Below are 24,309 nucleotides of genomic sequence, written 5' to 3'. Positions count from 1 at the left end.
GCATTCTTGGCAACGTCTCGGTCGGTGAACAGGCGGCAGACCGTCGCTCAGCCAGCGGTTCTCCCATCAATGTCCGCGGTTACATTTGTTTAACGGAGTAGCAGAAACAGTACAACGGCTCTAGGTAAGATTTGCCCTCTTTTTGTTTTTTTCTCCGCGGAGCTTTTTAGCCGAGAAGCGGCGGATATTTGAGAAGCGCAGAAAAGTGGCGAGTGAAGTAGACGAGCAGCGAGCAGAGAGGCTGCCGAGCCGATCAACTTCAGTCAATTCACAAGTGTTCCGTGTTACGATTCACTCCTTCCTTTGGCTTAGTCCCACCCGAAGCCGTTCACACAGGCATAGTGGTATAGTCATTCAGCAGAGTTCATACAAAGCCTAAAAAACACCGCCACGCGTTACATTTAATTTACTACAAAATATTCTACAACCTTCCCGACGATCGAGGCTCCAGTGCGCATGCGCGTACTGGTCTGCAGACTTCGGATTTGTAGTCTTTTATACCTGAGTTTAATCGTAGTTGGGAGGGCCGGGAGAAAACGGCAAAACTACAAGTTCCAGACAATGGGAGCTTTGTTTGGGAGCGGAGCTAGTCGGCTAGTTAGCCTGGGACGAGCGTTGAATTTTGAGTAGTTGTGCTGCAATCGGAAGTTGTGTTGGTTTGAGAGATATGTTTTACTATGAACGGCGTTGTTTTGGGTGCGGGTTGAAAGGATGTTTCGGGAGGGGACGGGCATGCAGGGCTCTGGAAATGGCTTGATAGGGGTGTAGCACGCTTTGATTGTGGTTGTAAAAGGAGGATTGGATGATCTCCTGCGTGCATGGACATGCAGTCTGTTCACCTGTCAGGAGGTGTGTGTGTGTGTGTGTGTGTGTGTGTGTGTGTGTGTGTGTGTGTGTGTGTGTGTGTGTGTGTGTGTGTGTGTGTGTGTGTGTGTGTGTCAGTGACAATCGCAGAATACAGTTGTTGTAAGCTGAATGTGTGACAAATGAAACTAATACAATGTTTGCATAATTTTTTGTGATGTTTGTTCATGGTTATTTTGAAATTTAAATTAAATCAAACGTTGATTTAAATGAACCAGTATTTTTTATTTTTTTATTATGTATCTGTCTGCATTTCTGATGATACACTGATAGGCTGACCTGAACATCTGCTCCTAGTAGTAGTAGTAGTAGTAGTTGTAGTAATAATCAGTAGTTTGGGACACTTGTATTATAGTATGGAACAGAATGCCTTATCATCACAGCTGAAATTCTGTGTAACTTCCCAGTAGCGGGCACATACAACATAAATACAACAGTCAGCAACAATCAATCAACTCAACTCTACACAGTTTAAAAACAAGTATGAATATAAAAACAGAATAATAAATAATCTGTTAATTAAAAGAGTCTATATCGCAGTGCATTTGTAAATTTGTATAGTGTAAGCATATAGCGCTGCATTTTCAACTTTTTTATGTTCCTGCAATAGTGATTTCTATGCCACCCCCAAATTATTTCAGGCTCCATCCTGGCCACCCCACTGAAAATTTTCTGGCTCCGCCACTGGTGTGTGTGTGCGCACTGTGAGCAGGATTTGCAAGCGCAGTATGTAAACACACAGACACACGCGCTTGTGTGCACAATTGTGCAGTCTCGTGTAATGTTGAATGTGAAGCCTGATTTATGGTTCCGCGTTAAATCGACGCATAGCCTACGCCATAGTGTTACGGCGTGGGCTATGCGGCGACGCACACCGTATGGCGTAGGCTCTGCGTCGATGTAACGCGGAACCATAAATCAGGCTTGAGGTGGTGATGCCTCAGCGTTTCCTTTCCCTTTCATCAAGATCCCCTTCGCTGCTGCTGTATTCCCCAACCCTCGGGAAATGACACAATGAGTTTCATGATGATGGATCCTTAAGAGCAGCAGAGCATGTCAGTGCTGCACATGCTCTTGGCATCATTTGCTCTGGGTGCTCGCCATCTGTAACTAATGAAATAATTATTACCAGAAAAATGGTGATAATGACTTTCAAGTTTCTTAAATGGGTAATTCTAATGCTCATCAGTCTAGAACAGTAGACTCCGCTGTTTGTTGTTCACTTTGAGTGGAAATCCAATTCAAGTATAACTGCTATACTGTAGTTCTCAGATTGAAAACTTTATTTTGCATTTTCATCACGTGGTTCTGTATATTGTTGACAGTTCTCTTTTGACCTCTGGCTGTGCAGAGAACTACAGGAATTCCTTGTACAATTGTCTGTGTTTATAGTTCACATCCATTTCCACTATTTTCATGGATGTTTGAGAATATAACAGCCAAACTGCTATTGCCTGGGAACTTTCTGGTCTATATCACCCCGTTGTTACATGTTTTAACTGAAAACCTAGACATGCTTTAGCGAGTGATGAAAAGTTACATGCATTGCTCCGTGACAGCAGCATGTCCCTGGACATTTGGTTTGTTCATGTATTGAAAAGAGTACAACCAAGCACCAAGGTGTTTTGTGACCATTTACACAGTACTGTCTAAATTGTCTTGATAGGCCTATTTATCATGCCCCTTAGTAGTTGCAAAGGTATGAATGATCACTTCAATGATGTCTTTCTCTTGGTAGACTCTCTGCAATGTCCTCATGGCAGTGTGACAGGACCAATAACTTGAAGTAATGGGATTCTTTTAGTGACATGTTCTTTATATGACAGAAAAATGTATTAGGCGACCAGTCAGTCAGATACCATTGATAGGATCATTTGTCAAGTACAGTGAATTTGCTCACACAACCATAAGAAAATGTGCAGTGCTCTCTGCTCTGAGATGCTGGGAGCATATCCACTGAGGACCATGAATGACAGTTCTCAAATCAGTTTAAATGAGTTGGTGCAAACAAACTCAGTTTGTTCTTGGTGAAACACTGAATAGAATGCACTCATGCACAGTGCAGATATGAAATATCTCTGTTATTTTTCATCTGCGTATTACATTACAAACATTGCATTTTGCAATTTAAGCCCACATCAAAGACATGGCCATAAAATGCAACATAGTGATGGTTGCGACTGAGCCAGTTTGGCTAAAATAGACCGTCACAGCAGTGTATAATCATGGTGTGAGTTCATTAACTTGTCCCTTCAACAAATCAAGCATAAATCTGATTCTCTGAGCCCCTGTCAAACACCTCCCACATCTGTAGCTTGTAGCTTATCCCAGCTGTCAATAAACAAGAGGTCAGATACACCCTGGACAGGTTGCCAGACCAATGCAGGGCCTCACAACTATGCAGTGTTAAGTTATATTTACCTGGCATGTACACTTTAGAATATGGGAGGAAAAAAGAAAACAAAACAAAAAAATATTAAAACTTGTATTTAGTACCTGGTTTTAGGATATTTCCTCCGGGCTAGATCCACTGGGAAACGCCTGTGGACTTTATGTTTTTGCCACAGATTAAATTCCTGTCAGATACAGATATATGAGCATGCAAGTTTGTTCTGTGTTTTTTATTTTTTATTTGTCTTTTTTACAGTGATATCACTGTCCAAGCTAATCTACACTAATTTCAGGAGTTTGGACCCACGTCAGATTATGATAAAGCACATCCATCTCTCAGTTTTTAGTTGTCTCCACTGATTGGCCGATAAGATTTGCTCACAGTCTGTGATCAGAGGGAACATCTCGTATTTTCTGCTACTTAGTTTGGCGTGTCATTGCAAGCAGCTGCAGGAACAAAGGCTGCTATCTTCAAAAGGACCTGAATGTGGGCCATTTCGGTGATTTTTGTCTGTAAACATTTCTATGAATCACCTTCTATTATCTTTGGAAGTGACTCATCAGTTCTCGATTATTATTTAGTGCTTTTAAGGAAATGACTCCCAGACTTGGAGTTATGTCCATCTTTTGGGTGACCAATAAAAAAAAAAAAGAAGAAATTCCAAAGAATATTTCTTGACATTTTTTTCAAGGCAGCAAAGACTGCCTTTTGGCACCAGAGAAGCCGTGGTTCCCCGACCACAACACCTTGGCAGCCCTCCCACTGTTTGTAATTTTAGAAGAAAGATCTTGCCACATTTCTATTTATTGCTTTAAGGCATCTTAGTTCAATGAAGTTTAACGGGAAAAAAAACTGTGATCTTAGGGTGCAGAAGAACAAATATACCTACACACATAACATCCATCACAATCATTTTCTGTATCTTGATAGGTCACATAGAGGGAGGACAAACCCGCAGGCCATGGATACCATCTGGTCTGTGTCACTGTCAGTAGTGAAGCTCGAATGTTGTCTATAAGTGTATGCGCTAAGGAGATGATGGAACATTGTCTTAAACCTGTGCTTATTAAATTCTTCCATAGTTTACTTGCGTGTTAAAGGCTACTGACATCCATCTCTTGTTGAAGTGTGATCCAGAGTGCTCTCTCAGATTATTGTCTGTTCTTAGTCATCTTTGTAGTCCTTGTAAACTAATATTGTGAAGCAGGTTAAACTTGTGCTGACAGTTACTCTGAGTGGATTTCCTCGTGTCGTCAGACCAACCTTATTCTCATTAGGAATGGGCGATATTTTACCGTTCCCGATAAACCGTCAAAAAAATTCCCCACGGTAAGAATTTGTCATTTCGGGGTAAAAACGATAAATTGCCGTTGATGACGTTTTTGTGTAAAGCTGATTTATGATTCTGTGTTAAATCCACGCACAACATGAAGGAAGGAAGGAAGGAAGGAAGGAAGGAAGGAAGGAAGGAAGGAAGGAAGGAAGGAAGGAAGGAAGGAAGGAAGGAAGGAAGGAAGGAAGGAAGGAAGGAAGGAAGGAAGGAAGGAAGGAAGGAAGGAAGGAAGGAAGGAAGGAAGGAAGGAAGGAAGGAAGGAAGGAAGGAAGGAAGGAAGGAAGGAAGGAAGGAAGGAAGGAAGGAAGGAAGGAAGGAAGGAAGGAAGGAAGGAAGGAAGGAAGGAAGGAAGGAAGGAAGGAAGGAAGGAAGGAAGGAAGGAAGGAAGGAAGGAAGGAAGGAAGGAAGGAAGGAAGGAAGGAAGGAAGGAAGGAAGGAAGGAAGGAAGGAAGGAAGGAAGGAAGGAAGGAAGGAAGGAAGGAAGGAAGGAAGGAAGGAAGGAAGGAAGGAAGGAAGGAAGGAAGGAAGGAAGGAAGGAAGGAAGGAAGGAAGGAAGGAAGGAAGGAAGGAAGGAAGGAAGGAAGGAAGGAAGGAAGGAAGGAAGGAAGGAAGGAAGGAAGGAAGGAAGGAAGGAAGGAAGGAAGGAAGGAAGGAAGGAAGGAAGGAAGGAAGGAAGGAAGGAAGGAAGGAAGGAAGGAAGGAAGGAAGGAAGGAAGGGAGGGAGGGAGGGAGGGAGGGAGGGAGGGAGCCATAAAGAGAGAAAGAAGGATAAATTCCCGTTGATGAGGTTTTTGTGTAACAAACATGGAGGATCTGAGTCATTCCAGTTTTACAGTACAGGTGTAACTCATTTAATTGGTTTTTATTAATTCAATTTAATTGGTGTAGTTTAGTAGCATTTAGTATTCTTTTAGAGCAGTGATTTGGGGGCTCCAAAGACTGAATGTGGTGATAGATTTATAGTTACAAAGGTGGATTTGAATTGGTATTTTTTTTATCGTCATTTTTATCGTTATCGGGACAAATGCCAGAAATTATCGTGATACACTTTTTAGTCCATACCGCCCATTCCTAATTCTCATCAAGTTAGTGTTGTCACTGTGGCCCAGTAATAACCATGGATACATAGGAAAGCATGTTTCTTTTAGTAAGGGATATTTAGAAGTACTTTACAAAGAAATGCATTTGAACAATATTTTAAAGAACACAATTGAAAATGAAGCAAACAAAGACAACATGATTGGATTACAGTTAATTCATTTTGCATAATTAGCTGACTGTCCAAAAACGCATAATGGATCTGCACGCAGTATATAAATCAGTATACAATGTTGATGTTTGAGAAAACTTTGCCTCATTTAACAAGGAAACAGAGGGAATAGAAACCCAGAAGCATTGTGTGGGCGTAAACAAGCGTCTATGCCGAGAGAATTTTATTTGATAATTATGTAAGGCAGTGAATTTTTATATAACGCTGTGGGTTGGGATATGCATAAAAACTATAGGTTTAAGTCTTTTTTTAGGGTAATAACTTGGGAATTCACAGCATCTCTGTGTAGATGAATGCATGACAGGTATGTTTTGTTACATACATTGCTGGGTAATTTATCCCACTTCTGTGTGTAGAAGAAAAGAGAAGCTCTGGTGAGGCTTTTTTCCAAAATAACTAAATATTGTTTACTTTAAGGTTGAAAAGGACTGTATATCCATCCTTATTGTGCCTTCCCCCACTCCCTTTGAAAAATCTTTTCGTCCCTTAACGGTTCTATCGATAAGTCAGTGTGTGACAGTGTCAAGAGGTCAGAGATTTACAGAAAGAGGGACACACCATGTTTCTTGAAATGAGTCTCTGGTTTATGGCCTCTTGTGGAGCTATAAAACATTTGCTAGGTAGGCAGTTGATCCATCGAGCCTGCCTCCTCTTTTTTTTCTCTTCTCACTCCCTCAGAGGTCAAATTCCCTGAAGGTGTTGTTTACCAATCTGTGCCTTCCTCCAAAAAACGGTTGATTCAGAGACTCTCAATTCTGCATGTAAATGTGTTAAATGTGATTGTATTTCACTAGTCCTCTTGGTTTCGCTATCAGACCGAATGGCCTCTTGGGGATAGTAAGGCTAAGACCCAGGCATCATTTTTTTCTCCCCTTTTTCATTTTCCCCCCTCAACTCCTCTGTGCTGGATATGTTTGACTGGAGTAAATATAGCTTGTTGGTTTTAGGTCCAGGATAAACACAGATGTTGAAGAGGGTTTACTTGCCACAGGTTGGCCTGTGTCCTTCCAGTGGTCAGCCTTGGTAGCAGAGGGAAAGAATGAACCAAGAGTCTATTGTGCATCCACAAAACTCTCTAACAATGATAGTGGACTTAATGCTAAGCTTTAGATTGAATTATCAGTCTATAATAAAGTGACAGCAATGTATATTGAGTGATCTGCACCCATATATATATATATATATATATATATATATATATATATATATATATATATATATATATACACACATACATACATGGTTTTATTTTGAAATTAGCACTGAAGTTTAATGTATAGATATTAATGTATGCAGAAAACGGTGCATGTACTTAAATGTGACAGGAAGTGAGTTTATTGAACTAGCCAAGACCTTGATGATTTTCCCAGACATGCTGTAAGAAAACCAGAACTGCCTATTTGAGTCATTTCTGAGGTCTTATGCTGAATCTATGACTGTTGAAAAGATAGGAGTAGCTGCAGTAACTCGCCGGCTGCTTTATGTACTAGATGTGCTCATGTCCATAACTTTTAAGAGCTCCCAGCTGTTACTCTTCCTCCCTTTGTAACGTTTCACTTTACCATACATGCTGCTTTCTAAAAGGACAGATTGTGTTAAGAGGAACTTCAGTGTTACACTGAAAGTGATAGGTGAGAATTCTAGAAATACAAATTAAACATTCAATTCTAATGGAAAATACAGTTTTCAAATAACTTCGAAATACTGTAAAGATGCGCCAATTACAAAATTCTTAACTAATTCTGTTTTACCTAAAGGTCTGACCTGTCATCCTGAGTTTAGCTGACTCTGATTCTATTTCTATAATCCACTGTTATTGTCAACCAGTAACATCATCAATCTATGAAAGATCACAGATACCGCTGTTATTTATAGCCTCTTAACTTTTGTTAGTTCAACAATGTGCATGCTAAGATGATACAGTTAAAATGTATGAATAATATTTCGGTATCCTTTACTCATATTGAAAAAACATTCACATCAAAGACTTGCTTCCTGTGGCTGCCTTCAGGATGCGCCTACTGACTGAAAATGCATTTCGATTTCTCAATGTTTTATGCTGCTACATGAACTAAGTCCCATGTCAAAAACATTTCTAATGCATTTAAAAAGCTAAAGAACATACATACCAATCAAAACGGATGAAAATCAGATCACTGGAATCCCCAGCTAACCAAATGGTTCATATCTAGATTATCTACTTGAAAAGATGTTACTGTTGCTAAGAATTATGGAGCTGGACAGCTGACACCTTTTTCAATGATGTCTCTGCTAACAGCTTCTTCTTTTGTGTCTGGAAACATGAGTTTATCTGCTGTTTTAAGGCGAATGACATGTTGTTGCACCTGCTCAATTTCTGACCCCCAACTGAGGTTTCGTACATGGAGATGACAGGTGGCGTCTGTGTGTGTCTTTCTCCACAAAGAGTTCTATCATACTCTAGCATAGCACAAACATTTTGAAAACAGGAAATCCTCCATGACGGGGAAAAAGAAACAGATGATTCTGCCCCATCTGCTTCTTATATGCTGAAGAGGAGTACATTAACTTCTGTGTGCCAAAAGATCGAGTTTGACCATCAAAAACCTATCAAAATAGAATTTCAGTTTCTATCTGTACTGCTGTGAACCACAACAAATAATCATACAAACACCCAGCTATCAGTGCTTTGAGAACTTTGTTCCAGCAGAAATACTTTCTGTTTTTGCTTTAATACAGATTAAACGGGAAGACTATTTGAGTGAAGATTTCTTTCTTCGGTAGCTGTTTACATGCACTACAGAGCAAAAGAATAAATACAGTATTTTTTATTATTGTTTATTTTTTATTTGTGCTGCTGGAAATGCATTCTCCAAATGTAAAGGAAAAGGTGCAGGACAGTGTCCCCGAACAAAGTTTCAGTATACAGTCATTTTTCTTGGAAAATGTGTTCTTCACTTAGAAATCTTTTCAGATCAGCAATTTATCAGTATATAGTTCGAAGACGTACATCCTTGGTTTTGTTTTTCCTGGTATAAGGGTATTATTATATATGTATATATGTGAAAATAAAGAAAGCTATTAACATCAATAGTATTCACATTCTTTCACATCCAAGTTTTGCCTTGCTCTTTATATTATAAAACACGTATTCATTATTTTCTATTGTACGTATAAAAATCATGAATATGCAATTAATTGATGGAATAACATGAGGGAAAAAAAAGTTTATCTTATGAACATAGCGTATGTTCAATGGTAAAAACTAGAGGGTTAGAAATCAGCAAGAGAAAATGTGAATGTGCATGAGATACTTTAAAAGCTTTTCATTTCAGTCAGTGGCCTGAATTGAAAATCTACTCAAGGCTTTAATCATTCATCCTATTATGCATTAACAGACAGTCAGTTCTTCAGTATGAAATGTTTGAGTGGCCATATTTTTTGTATTTCTTCTCTGGTCTTTTTGCTCCTTCTGTGCTGTCTGCCAGAGCAGAGGTCAAGTTTTGGGGCAGGAAATGAGTGTTTGCAGGAGGATGCAGGGATGTGATGGAGATGAGTGTTGCTCTGAATCACTAGGCATCAGAGAGAGAAGTGGTGTTACACATCTGAGAAGATCTGTCACTTCAAGGAATGACTCGTCACAGGACATGACTATAGCCATTCCTTTTAAGTTTTAAAAATGTCAAAGTTTGCCTATGGCAAGTGTTTTTTTCCTCCTCTGATTTGATAGTTTAAGATTAGCTCATCTTAGTTTATGAAGAGGAACCGTGCACAACACCACACACCATTAGGAAACATGTAATTAGATCTTAATATTCCTTCATTTTTCTGCTATTGTAGGATGCTTAGCTTGTCCCTCTGTTTGTATCAAAAGTAAGTTATTTATTTTTCCTTATGTTGTGTGTGGGAAAAGTATTCAGACATAAATAGTGGATACATTCAGGGATTCATACAGTATCTACACTTGGTCTTCTTCCCTCTGCACAGCTGTTATGCTGTTCTTTTGCTTCAACTGTGGAGTCATTGTTTTAATGCTAACTGTGTAGTGCTTGTGGTCATTCCATGAATGCTTCTTGTCTTAGTTTAATAAGGTACAGTATCAAAATAGGCATTTTTTTTCCTCCCCATTTTAAAATCAGATTTGACACTGGGATAGAGGTAATTTAGTGGCTATTTCCCCGCAAGTTAATTTGGTCTGCACTGCTCAGAGAGGTTATGGAATGCTAATGTGTTTATGATGTTGACAAAGAGCAGTGCAGACAATATGTTTGTCATCATGGGCTGGTCTGTCTTTTCAAATCTTCAGTATGTTATTCATGGAATGTGTGTACAAGATGTCAACATTATTCAACATAAAAACAAACCCCAGATACAAATTGATCATGATTAAAAAAAAAGTTGACTTTCAGAAAAGTAGGAAGTTCTAGTCTTGTGTTTGAATGCATAGGAGACATAAACAGCTAATGCTGTCATACTGCATTTCAAATAAAAAAAGAGCCAATGTCAATTGTGATGGCATCTTGCTTTGTCAATACAATGGCTTCAAAGAGTTAAAAAAAAAAGTTTTTTATCAAATTTCCAGCTTTAGTTCATGCCCTGCTTCAGCGCACTTTTTATCAGATAACATAGGCTTTTATATTTATTAACCAACTGTGGCCAGATGTTTGAGTGAGCTGTTTTTTTTTAATCAACCATTTGTGTGTATTTGCTTTATATATTTCACATACAGAGTGTATCCCTAAGGTTTTGTTTTAAACCTTTTTAAAGGAGTAGGCCAGAGAGCAGTTGGAGGGGAGAAGGAAGTAATCCAAATTTGTGTTTCTTAACTGACCTTAGAGACTGTTATCATTGTTGGAGAGGAGTAAACTGATGAGCTGATAACTCCAAATGGGTTCATATGGGAGGAGGGTGAGAAGGATGAATATATAGAACGGGCGGAAAAAGACAACTGCTGTAAAAAGAAAGCCACCCCTTTTTCCCCATCTTCCTTTTCTTCTCCTCTTTTCCCCTTCACCTCTGCAGCTGACCTCTGATTAAATACCTGTAGATCAGTGTGTCAGATGAGGCTTTACCTGATAAATGATAAAGATGACCAAAATAAAGTAGGCAAGGAAAACAAAGTGGAAGTGACTAACTATTAAAGAGATCATAAATGTAATGTAAAACATCTTAAGAGAGAGCCTTGGAGAAGGAGGGAGGGTGTACCATGTGTGAATCTGTGGAGGAAATGCAGTCTCTAGTGTGGTGGTCTCTGGGGGGGGGGTGTACATGTGGGGCGGATCTCCTCCTGCTTTAATGAGTATGATTAAGATGAGTAACTAATAAAAAAATCTTGAAGACTTAAGACAAGCAGGAGACAGTGGCCTAAATGTCTCTGTGCTTCAACTACCTGATGAATGCGTGTGTGTTTGGAAGTTCACAGTTATCACTCATCCCAGAAATTGGCCCAAGCCACTTTGTTGCCCAAAGGAAAACACCCTTGTTGTTTCTTTCCTCCTCTGTTTCAAACGTGCACTTAGACAACCTCTCGGCTCCTTCCCTTTTCCCAGAGATTACCTGTGCTGCTCTCAGTTCAACACACATGTCTGCATCCATTAAGAATATTTCTGCTTTTCTAACTTTCCAGACCGGTTTGCCCTTATGGTGCACATGTATGCACACTTGAATGCTCACTGGCCTGCAGAGGGCTGCATTTTTCTAGAGGCTCTCACATCCAAGTATGACTGGAATATTGGCAGCCCCATGGGAAGTGTCCAGGCGCTTTTCTTTTTTCTTTTCCCCCATGAAGTATGAAGCAGTAATTCAAAAACAAATGCCGCTGTTATTTCTGTATAGTAAGTATGAACCCATATCCACTCAGTCGTTCAGAAACAGTGACATTGTCAATGAAAAGAAATTCAGCATATTTCTCAATAATGGCTGAATATGCTTAAAATCTTTAACGCTTTGAGAGAAAAATAAACAATTTTAAAACTAGTGGGGATTCAAAAAAAGCTTTCATTTCTCAGCGTTTGAGGAAACTAGCAAGATGAAAATAAAAGTTATTAGAGAAGTTAAACCTTCAGCATTCTGTGGAAATTACTGATTTTGCCCTAATGTTGACAGATATTGTGAAAATGAAAATAACTATATTACTAAATAACTGTTTTGAAAAAGTAGTGCGGTATGCTTATCGCGCTATACTTGAAAGGTAAAAGCACACATGTCGCATCCAATGGTAATGAGCTGAACACACCTTTTCCGCTGGGTTTACCTTTCCCTTGCTATTCTGCGCTACAATTTTTGCCATTATGATTTTATAGCTGACTGACTTGAAAACAAAATACTTCTGTGGGCACGTGTGTTTTAGTGTGGGTGCACATATATGAGTAAGTGCGCTTTCAGCTACAGAACCACACCCTGGACTCACGGTACACTTAAAAACGCAGAATAAAAAGGGAAACAAATTCTGGTTGAATTCAGCTTATTTATAAATAATTATTATATAATGGAACTTCGTACTAGGTCGGCGACTTGAGATCTCCGTGTAAGTGGCTTCCCCACTAACCTTGATCATATACCTTTACCTCCACCTACAGCGGAATATGAGACAAGAAGAGATGACAATCTTGCGGTGCGGCACTTCTGTTAAAGCTTCATTTGAGTCTGGCTGAAACAGTCACACCTTCCACTCAGCTGTTATTGCTGGCCAAATTCCACCTCAGAGATGCTGCTGTCGGTCCAGATGCCTGAGATAGTTTTCAGGGGCTGAGACGTCTATTGGCTTGTAAAATTCCCTCACCTACATTGTGTGATTGTTACTTTAAGACTGCATTACTGTTCATTCATACACTACTTGGCCAGAAAAATCCAGTCACCACATGGAAAAATTACTACTCGTACTCTGAGTAGTATGTTTTAGGTTCCATTGAGTTATTAAACCCCAATGGATGCTGTGAGCAGTATCTCATTCCCTAAAGAACTATGTCGGAATGTATATCAACAACGTATATGTTGTCTTGAAAAAGATGTTACTCTAAATTAAGGTCATTTTTGAAACCACTTGTGTTAATATCATTGTTGACAGTAAAAACCTAGAATCAGGAACAAATGTTTAGGGAAAAAAAATCACTTGAATCCCTCGTTGAGAAGAAAATAAGTGTAAAACTGCTCCAAAGTGATGCATGGATCATAGTATATAGGCAATGTTGTGATATTCCTTATCAAAGTGAAGCCAAATTCAATGTTACGGTCATCAAAGCTGAAGATTTTACAAACAAATATTTTAGTGTGTGACAGTGTATTATTGCAGCGACTTTAGAAGTTGAGGGACATGCCTTTTATATTCAGCATTCTGCAGGTGAGGCATTGGCAGACCTAAGTCAGATCTCCTGTCTCCATTTAACTTTGCTAAATGCACTTCTTAAGGACTCTCTCTCTCACACACACACATGTACACACAATGCCACTGTGAGCTGCAAGGAACCACACCTTGCTCCCGTAATCCTCTTTCAGTAAGGACAAACCCTTCTTTATAATACCCTCTGAATAAACTCTGCTCACCTGGACTCATTGACCCGCCTCTCCTTTACAGAAGTGTCTTATTTCAAAGGCAAATTTACAAGCATTTTCATATTTTTGACTGTTTAGCCCATTCTATGTTGAACTGGTAGGTACAGCAGTGGACATTTCAGAATATCAGTAGATAACTGTAGTTGACTGAAGTCCTCAAACTGCCTCCAGATACCATCTCCAAGGAGTATACAGTTGTGTATGTTAATTTATACTCACTTCAGAAAGATTGTGCTTCTGGAAATCAAAAATAAAAGGGAAACTTGAATTCCTTGGAACTTAAATTAGGTTAATTTTCATCAGCAACTGATCCACAAATACCATTTTTGACTGACACATTTAAAGAGATTTTGAAAGTAGACTTGGCAAAGAGGAAGTGCAAACTTTGTGTACTGTATGTATACATTTTTAGCAGATATACTTTGCACGGTTACCTTTGCTACTGTTTGCACTTGTTTAAAATCCCTTTTTGCTGGCTGGATTCTTTTCTCGCAGCTACAGCTTGTACAGTGTTGTCTGCAGCTCTGTGTCTCAACTCAGTCTCGGTGGACCTACTGTACTGTGTTTGCAAAGTCCTCCAGGCAAACAGTGTCTGGTCTTCCGGCCACTTGGGACTGTGCTAGGCCCACTGAGCTACAATCCTACAGTTTCTCCCCAGACTCATGTTACCACAGCGGCTGGCTAGTGAAGTTGTATGAGAAGTGGGGGTGTATATGTGATTATGTGTGTGTATGCCTTCAAGTGCCTGACTTTTTAATTAATTCTGAGCTTTTTTTGTTGCCTTTTTTGTAGTAATTGATGAATAAAGAGTTTGGACAAGTTCTATTTTGGCTCCACACACAAGAATACACCATCACAAAAAGGAGACTGAGAATGGTGGGGGAGGGGGAGGATAAATCATTAGACATTACAGAAGGTGAGGGGAAGAGCCGACCCTTGTAAAAGAAAGATACACTCCCTTTAGCAAGGGCGAGCAATCCATTACCTTCCACATGTTTCTGATCCATGTTTATGCCCAGATGAAGTCACATGCCCCCATGTTGGTATTCATATTTTCACTTTACTCTATAACTCCAATCTACCTCTGCATCTATTCTGTGGGACCTGAGACTCCCCCCCTTTGACTGGTGTTGGCAGACTGAGGGAGGAAGGAGGAAGAACAGGAACGCTGGAGCGATTATGAGACTTGGGGTGTGCTTTAACCCACTTAGCACACCATCTCAGGATCTCCTGCCAAAACGGTCAGCTTAGTGCTTTAAATCCCCTTCCCAGAGAGCGCTGATAGTTTGCTTGCAGCTGTTCTTTGTCTTGATGCCTAGAAATGTTTTCTGTATGAGTTTTCATTCTCCTTTCACAAGTTGCGATTATTTGTTTAAGCACAGTGTTTTTTTTTGTTTTTTGTTTTTTATGAGAGTGGATCTGTCCATGTGAGGCAGCTTCCTGGTCATAAACACAGTCGTGAAGTAGCCCTGCTGTGGTTTGAAGTGAGCAGATAGGCAGGCATGTTTATTTGCTCCATCCAGACAGGCTTTCCCCGGGCTGGCTTCTGCCCCAGGGGTCTGACTATGGTCTAGTTTGAGCTCCAGCTAGTTCATCCTCTTCCAGCTTACTGGCAAAATCACATGCCTGGTTCCCCCACACTATGTAAGTCTCCCTTTCTTAATAAAACAGGCTCATAAGACCACGTTCCTTGAATTCTTCATGTGCAGCCTACTCTGTTTTTTCACATGCATGGATGAGTTGTACTGAAAAATGTACACCACAGCATTAATGAAGCCGGATTTAGTACACTGTTTTTACTGCGTCTCTATGTTCTTGATCAGAATTTTTTTTCCACTGTAATGCATTTGAAATATAGGAAACTTCCACTCAACAACCAAAGAAGTTTCCTCCTCTGTGCAAGTGGAAGTGAAGCCTAGAGGCAGAATTGGGTGGGTGGGGGGTAGTAAGAAATGAAGGCTGATGCAGTGGTTGGAGCTGCAGCCCTGTCATTGTAGTTTTACGTCTGGAGTCCCACCCCCGCCCCCAAGCACAGAGGAGTCATAGGCAGAATTGGGGTCAGACATGTTTCCACATTTGCAGCCCAGTCCTTATTTTCTCAAAACAAACAGCCATCTATGTGTCCTTCCTCTATATGTCATCTCTTTATCTGACCTTCTCATTCAGCCCATTCAGCTGCATTTCTTTCCAATTGTTCTTCTCTTAATGTCTCTCCTCATCTCACGCTTTAGCTCTTGGTAGTTCCCCTTCTGTGTCTGTTAAGAGACAACGGCAGGGTGAGATTTATAATTAACAAAGGATGATTTTAGCAATGAAAGGGAGAGCTGTCTAGAAGAATCTCAGTGGAGGAGAGCTGAAGGACAACAAATTGGGCTTTTCATGCAGTGTATTAGATGGATGTTGAAGAAGTAAAAAACACGTTGATGGGACACAATGAGCTTTATTTGATTTAAAATAGACTGTTGTGCTTATTTAATGAAAGTTTGGGACAAATCAAAGCCGCTTAGTCATGGCAGACCTCCATTTTAACTCATTCAGTCCTGATGCGATGTGTGCTTTTACTTTTCAAGCCTGGAATTATGCACACATCACATCAATATTTTTAAAGCACATCTACTTTAATACTATTTTTAAAGATAATATATAGAATATAAAATTGATAATATGAATACAATTTCAGTAGTTAACAATTAAAGCACAAGGTTTAAGCTCTTAATTTATTTTAGTTCATGTTTCTAGTCTATTCACAGCGAGAAATACAAAACTTTAGAGGATAATTTTAAGTTTTCCAGAAAATGTTAAGGATTTAGAATGCTGTCTTAAATAAATACATCCTAAATTTATTTATATATGTATAGCTTAAATTTAGCTTCAGCCTTGAAAGGGATCACGTCTGGTGATGCAGTATAGGGCAGTCTGGTTAGGGTTGGCACAATTTGTTTGGTTAAACAGATGGCCCTGCACAGGTCAGTTTAATGGAGGGAGGAACACTGCAGACAGGCTTTTAATCATATATTTTTGATACAGAGGTTTCTTATTTGTCTGCTTAACTGGTAACATAATTGAGCTCTACTGGTCAGTTATGTTTAGTTTCTTGGTGGATCTAAATGTGGAGATGAATGCTTAGAGAATCAGCCAGTAATTCTTCAAAGCAATGCTTTCATACTTTGAAATGGAATTAGTTTTACTGGTTAGGGAAGTAATAGCAAATTTTATGCTATTATTAATATTGTTGTTCGATCTGTTACTTTAATGCAAAAAGAGGAAATGGTAAAATTATAAGAACTGCACAATCACTGGACATGATTTAAGAAAAGATAAAACACAGAACAACCAATAAAACGTATCACTTTTACACTTAATGTCTTGAACAGATTGGAAAAACAAGATATGGTTTCATATGCCTGTAGGATGATTTTGTTCCATTCCGAGAGAGATATCTTGATGTTCTTTCTTTCTGCATGGATACGTTAACCACTTCCTAGCTTATACTTACTTCAGAGACATAAGTTATATAAATCTAAGCATCTAGCTTCCAGCAGGAAACAATAAGTGCATTTTCTTCTTTTTCTATTAGCCTATCATTTATTTTTGGCTTTTTAAAGGAAGAATCTACAAAAGGTAAAATCCCAAGATTGTAATTCTGTTTGAGTCAGTTTAGTAACAAAATGGTAGGAGTTCATCAGCTATGATGACCTTGTTTGAATTAGTCACTTTTTGAATCCGTTCTTTGACCCTTCCTCTTGACAAAAGCAATTCCTTTTTCATAGAAATCTGGATCTAACATTTTCAGAACAAATGTTTGATCTTTTTATTTGTTTTATTTTTATAGATTAGTGAATAACAGGCTGAAATAGGTTAGGTGGTGTTGGTGCATGTATTCCAGCAGTTTGAGCTCAAGTCTAAGGTAATGTAGTGGAGCGAACTGGTAGTCCAATCCACAGTCAATATATGTGCTGCTGCTTAGCCACTGGCAACAAAACCAGCTAAAATGCGCAAGCATTTTTTTTCACGAACAGAAAGAAGGCATGGACAAAAGTACAAAATTTCCCTCAGGGTTTGAAATTCAATATGATATAGCTTCCTAGCTTAAAGAATCCCCTAAATGTACAACATACTGTATAGAGCAGGACATTTCCCCCACACCTTTCCAATGATTTTATTTAGTAATGAAGGAGAGTGCACTGGGCTGGTCATTGGTGGCATCGGGTCAGCTGTGATGTGAATACAAATGCAACAAGGTTCAACTGATGCTAGATGAGGAAGATGTCTCCTGTTGTTGTTGCAGCAGATGGTGTAAGCCAGACCTCTAAGCTAGCTCTCTTACCTCTGTGGTTCTTTAATATTTTTTGTCTCAGAGCATTATATTTATACAAATAAATAATTCAAGATACCATCATTAAGTCTTCAGGATATAGTATTTAACTCATATTTGTGTTTGTGGCTATTGTAACACAATTTCCTTGCGTTAAAGTAGATTAAGCAGAAAACAATTAGCAAAATTAACAAATGACTACTTAAACCATAATAACCATAATAAAAACTGTAAGAACTGTGTACACATAAGTTAGGTCTTAATCGGGTTAATCGGTGGTGCAGCTCATAAAAACAGTCTAACATAAACCGGTCACATGTAGTATGTCCCCTCATATGCAGAGATTCCTCTAATCATGGAAAGAAGAAATGATAAAAATTCCAGATTTAAAAAATGCATTTTAGGCCCTTTTCAGAATAAAGCGTATTACAGCTGCCACTGAGAATGTTCAGCATCTGCTCCCCATGCTTCCCAGGTCTGTGTTTATAAAAAGTATCAGAGCAAAACCACAGAACTAAGTGGTTAGTGTGTGGCTGCAGCAGAAGCTTCATTAGATGCGCAAATGTACAGCATTAGTGCCTCTCTCTCTGTGTGTGTGTGTGCGTGTGTGCGTGTGTGTGCGCGCGCATGCATGTGTTGCAGCTCAGCATTTGCCTTATGAGCTGCTGTTCTGATACACCGTCAGCAAACAGCTTGGACACAGGCCACCCAGTGTGAACTGGACGCTCTGAAGTGTTTGTCACCCCCCTCCTCTCTCTCTCCATCTCTCTCTCTCTCTCTTTCTCTCTCTACTCTGTGCATCTGGCAGGGAGAAAGAGCAAATGAATGGTGTCATACAGGTGAGGAAAGCAGCTAGAATTAAGAAACATAATAAATGGCAGTCAGAAAATGAGAGGACTGATGGTAAAAAAAATGAGGAAAGGATTGGGGACCTTAAGATACTAATGAACATCAAGGCGTGTGGATTGAGTGTGTTTGAGTGTGTCTGTGTGTGTTTCAGCAACACATGTGGCACACAGAGACCACATTGTCTCATTAACCATATCCTACCAAGAGCCTTGAAAGGAGTTGCTACTATTTATGAAGTCGTTTCAGTATCAGAGCATATGAGTCATAATTCATAATGATAAGGTTTAATATTTTGCCACTAATGAAAATAAAATTGTGTGGCATGTATTTTGGGTGTGTATTCAATATTAATTACATTATAGCTATTCTTTTTGATTATAACACAGTTTTGTCAGACTTATATGTTAGGAAATCACCTGCCATTTGTGGAAGTAAACCCTACAGTTTCTGTTTGTATTAAGTCAGGAGGTCATTTTGTGTATGTAGGCCAGCATACTCCAAGTATGCATGCCAAAAAGAGTTTGTCTGTGTTCATAGAGGTGCAATGAGTCATGCTTTAGTGAAACTGAATAGCTGCCCTGCCAAGTCATCATTGCGTGGTTTATGCTCCTGCGATGAAGTTGTATTTCTTGTTTTTCAAGTTTGCAATAGGGATCATCTTAATTCGACTGAATGTAATACATGTACAACCCATTAAAACTTCAAACTGAAACCACAAAGTTTGTGATACAAGTGTATTATAAAATAATGTGTACAAAAAAATGCAACATGCTTTGACGTTTATTTTAGAAAGGTTTCAGGATCGGGTTTCAGGTCACAATTTTTTTATTTAACAGTACCCCCTTTTACATTGCTGGATACCCTTTGTTTATTGCCCCAAGTTAGCGTCTCGCTTGGCCTTTTGGGTGTTGAGGCGGCCCTCCTCTGAGGGTACACTTAAACATGGGTCTGCATTGATGTTAAGTTGATAAGTTGATGCGGGATAGCAGGACCCAGATTGGGTCTATTGATAACAAGATGAGGAGGTCTGGGAGCTCCTCATTCTCAGAGTCGAAGATGCAATAAGTTCTATGCGTTCTATAAGTTCTAACAACAACAAAAAAAGGGAAAAAAATACATTCCATCTTGCTACATGACACATTAATCTCTCTAAATGCATGTTCTGTTACACTAATATACAAAAACACAGTTTTTGTTCATGAAACCATGGGTTTTTAGTGGCTCCAGCTATTTCTTATATTTCCCAGTGTGGTTCCATTCTTCTGAGTAGGTTAAAGATTTAATCGGTTCGTGAAACATTAGTATTGTTAGTAAATGGTATTTTGAGGCATTTGTTTCACCAAATTTTAGAATGTGTATACCGGTATTTAGTAAGCTTCTGAAAGCTTGCCTTTGTTTCTTAAGAACCCCCCCCCCCCCCCACACACACACACACACACCCATAAAATATCATATTTCTGGGGTTCCCCCTTTGTATTCCTCTGTCGTGTATTTTTCTTGTTCTCTGACTGAATTTTCTGTTAAAACATTTCCAAGCCTGCCTCTCCCTCCTCTGCTGAACGTCTTTCTGTGGCTGAAATCCCAGACGTTTCTGACCAGGCTTCCCACAAATTCAGCAAAAATAAGTTACCGTACAGTGTGAGATGTAACTCAGGACATAGGTTTAGTGTAAGTGGGATTGTTTTGAGGTGTGTGTGTTTTTAAATTTTGTATTATTCAGAGGGAGATACTCTGGAAGATACAGTCACATGCTTGTCTGTCTCATCATTAAGGGCTCTGAGGATGCAGCTGGGAATTTTTGAAATGTAGGGAGCCTAATATGTAGACTTTACCAGGGAGTTAACTGTATTTGGCCTTACTCAAGACATGGGGGAGGAAAAAGGAGGAACACGGAAGTGGTAGATGTGTTTTTAAAGTCCCTCTCACACCTATCCTGCCTCTGTTGCTGCTCTAGGCCCATTTGACCATGCCCATTCAAGACAGGACAGACTCACCTTCTTTGTGCATCAACGTCAATGGGGGGTAGATGCTGATGTTATACTGACTGCTAATATGCCTCTGAGATGGCAGCGGACATAGAGCCACACTGGCATAAGCCTGTAAGGATGATCTGGCCACATTTGCACTGACAATGTTTTGCACTATATTTGCTCCTATGAGCTATGGCATGAGCTACCCCCTCGTCTGGAAGATCCTAAAATATTCAACTTGTCATCTCCTGTGGCACCCTTAGACAACACTGTGGTATTAATACAGATGCATGGGATATTTTTGTAGCACAAAGCCAAGCACATCTTGCCTCAGTCTTCCTACAGCATGGTCTGTAGGTCTTCCATAGTCTTAAACAGGGTCTTCCTACAGTTTAAAATATTTATCCTCAGCAAAACATTAATCATTTATTGTTGTCATGGCAGTTGCCAAACCGTGTTTAAACATGGGGTGAAGTGAAGGGTTAAAAATATTTCCCTTTTTTTAATTTAACGTTTAGCTTTTTCCCTTGGCTGCAAACAACAACAACTACACCATTCAACAATTTTCATGAAATCTGGAATACTTTTTCTACTGATGGTGGTGATGAGGTGTTGTAAAAATAATTTTAATTGTGCAACCCATTTTAAAAGAATGTACTAATCTAAAATGTGCGTTTGGGGTTGACATTGACTTCAGTGTAGATGAAGAGAGATATCTAAAAGAGCGGCATTTACTCCATTTATTTTTTTTAAGTAGCATTTGCATACCGGTTTTACTAGACATATTTACAGATTCTGTTATTAAATTACAGCAAGGACTATTTGAGTCTGTTACCCTCATGTCTGCCATTTGTGGTTATAATTCCCACCATCAGATAGACTTTTCTTGTTCCATTTCCTCCTTTATAGGATTTTAATTTTAAGTTCTTCTGCTTTCTGACAGTTTGTTCCTGTATGTGAGTTAAAAAAACATGTAATCTACATGAGATTACATACAACATCAAGGCATTGGGCAAATGTGCTGAAAATTGCTCAGACTATGTTCACTTTGTGTTTTAAATGATAGAGTTGAATTTTCCACGTGACTAAATTGCCGAAGCCTCATATTAGCTTTGAATAAGGGTCAAAGACGTGACGCTTACTTTTTCTGTCCGATGGAACTTTTTACCTAATAATAAACATAAAAATGAATAAAAAATATAACATGTATGTCTAATACGTTCCTTCTACATGTGCCCACTCTTATTTTATTTAAACATGTTGGTTATTGGTCATTTTCTGCCATCTGAAGTGTGAAAACATCATGTGGGGTGACCGTCCGGCCTTGACTTCTGTTTGGACAACTGGTTTTAAATCACATTAAAACAATTTAAAAATAATGCTTGCCCTATTGGGCATACTTTCAAACTTGTTTTAGATTTATTGACAAAGTTATGCAACATTTGTACACACATTTCAATCATAATACACAAACTAATCTTGTCCGAATATGTTCATTGTCTGAATTATCATCTGGGGTGACCATGAAAAAAATACAATTGAGGGACTTTTATATTGACAATCATCTCAAAGAGGATGTTGCATCAGCCAGTTACTCCATGAGGGTCCCAGAGAGACAACTTGCAGGTCAGTAGTCTCTCTCTCCTTTACAAATAAATCCTCTTTCTAACTGCTGCAGTGTATACGTCACATTTTAATATCATGTGGGGTGACCACCCTAAAACTGTAAATAATTCGTTTTATTTGCAAATCTATATTTTGAAGGTAAATTTGTTAGTGATATGTGGTGAGAAGTAACTAGCTTAGCTCATATAGCTAACTGTTAGCCTGTTATATTTGATTAAACTTGAAAGCATCATGTGGGGTGACCACCTGTCATGTGGGGTAACCAACAAATGGCAATTCTGTATCAAAGTCAAAATTGAATGTCTATCAGTTTTGGTTCAAATATAAATTATTGGTATAGCATGCATAAGTGGATACACCTTGTACACATTTTAAATCAGTTTTATGTATTTTAGAGTAAGTAAGAGGGTGACACTGCCATTATGGATGGAATGTATTTAAAAATGGTTTTCAAAAAATGAAAGGAAAAATGTGTCTATCTTTCTTGAACAGTTAATTTAATTACTGATACTTATTAAAATATAAATTTTGTTATGGAAATCTATTAATTTTGAGATAAATGGTCGCCCCAAATGACGGTTTAAAGATTTAAAAACACTAAAATACCTTTGTTTGAAGTTTTCACATACATGTATGTGTACACTACATTTCAAATGTTTGGAAAATGGCCAAAAATATCTTTATTTTAAGTATTTTAAAAATGGGCTACTCAAAGGCCTTATACGTCTTTGACCCATAAATGTTTTAATGTATTTCTGCACAGAGACAGGACAGATTTTTGATCTCATGTTTCAGACTTCAGTTCCTCTAAAAGGTGGTTCTTCATTTAATACACATGAGGAATGATTAGAGAAACAACTCTCAACACAGAGCATGAGTGTTGAATTATAAAAGGTTTGTATTAATCAAGAGTATGTGATTGCTGCAAGTTACAATTTTATTCAGTATCCTTTTATTTAGTAATGTCAATTAGATTATTTATTTCCTACTCGAAGTGGGGTGGAAAACAGATATTAAATGACATGTGACAAACAAAATCCGGTTAGTCTCAGAAGCTGTAAAACAATGCAGATCTTTCTTTTGATCTGACTTATCCAACTTATAAGTAAATTTCCTTTCTGATGTATTATTTTAATTGTTGTGGTAGGTAAAATGTTTCCACCCAGGACAGGACGCTCCTATATATGACACTACAAGAGGTGTGATGTATACATGTATTTGTCCCATAACATCCAATGTCATCACAGTCAGCATAGTAGTAAAGACATGGTGTTGAAAAAAGAATGATCAAATGCTCATAAACTAGTAAATTGTACATATGCCAGGCTTCTAGGGGTAGCACCGACTTGGTTTTATTAAGAACAAAATAGAAGGTTCACTGCAAGAAAGTGACTGGTTGTTCTAGATCAGGGGTCGGCAACCCAAAATGTTGAAAGAGCCATATTGGACCAAAAACACAAAAAACAAATATGTCTGGAGCCGCAAAAATGAAAAGTCTTGTATAAGCCTTAGAATGAAGACAACACATGCTGCATGTTTCTATATTAGTTAGAACTGGGGGGAGATTTTTTTTTTTCATTATGCACTTAGAGAAAAAAGTAAAAATTTCGAGAAAAAAGTCGAAGTGTCAAGATTAATGTTGAAGTACAATCTTGAGAAAAAAGTCTGAAATGTCGAGAAAAAAGTCGAAATGTTGAGGAAAAGGTCAAAATTTTGTGAAAAAAGTCGAAATGTCGAGAGAAAAATCTAGATTTTGAGAAAAAAGTTGAAATGTCGAGATTAATTTTGAAGTACAATCTCGAGAAAAAATTCGAAATGTCGAGAAAAAAGTAAAAATTTTGAGAAAAAAGTTGAAATGTCGAGAAATGCCATGTCATGTCAAGTCAAGATCAAAAAAGGAAAAAAAGAAAAAAAAAGAGAAAAGAGAAAAAAAAGAATGAAAAAATTACTTTTTTTTTTTTTTCAAACATTTTTGAAAAAGCTCCAGGAGCCACTAGGGCGGCGCTAATAAGCCGCATGCGGCTCTGGAGCCGCGGGTTGCCGACCCCTGTTCTAGATAGTTAAACTATGGTTACGTCAAGAAATACCTCCTACAATGTGATTTAAAATTGATAATTTTTACCTTAAATACATATTTTATTTAACTAATACTTAAATGTT

General features: G+C 38.5%; 1 protein-coding gene across 2 annotated transcripts in view; it reads left to right on the top strand.

Moving 5' to 3' along the window:
* sipa1l3 (signal-induced proliferation-associated 1 like 3) overlaps positions 1-24,309 on the top strand; it is an 83,291-nt gene continuing 58,982 nt past the window's right edge. For both annotated transcript variants that reach the window (XM_061719410.1, XM_061719409.1), the window contains exon 1: positions 1-124. The gene's annotated coding sequence lies outside the window, so the exon portion shown is untranslated. The remainder of the gene's footprint in view (positions 125-24,309) is intronic.

This window comes from Cololabis saira, chromosome 4, assembly GCF_033807715.1.
Source record: "Cololabis saira isolate AMF1-May2022 chromosome 4, fColSai1.1, whole genome shotgun sequence".
NCBI lineage: Eukaryota > Metazoa > Chordata > Actinopteri > Beloniformes > Belonidae > Cololabis > Cololabis saira.
This window is presented reverse-complemented; position numbering and strand designations above follow the sequence as displayed.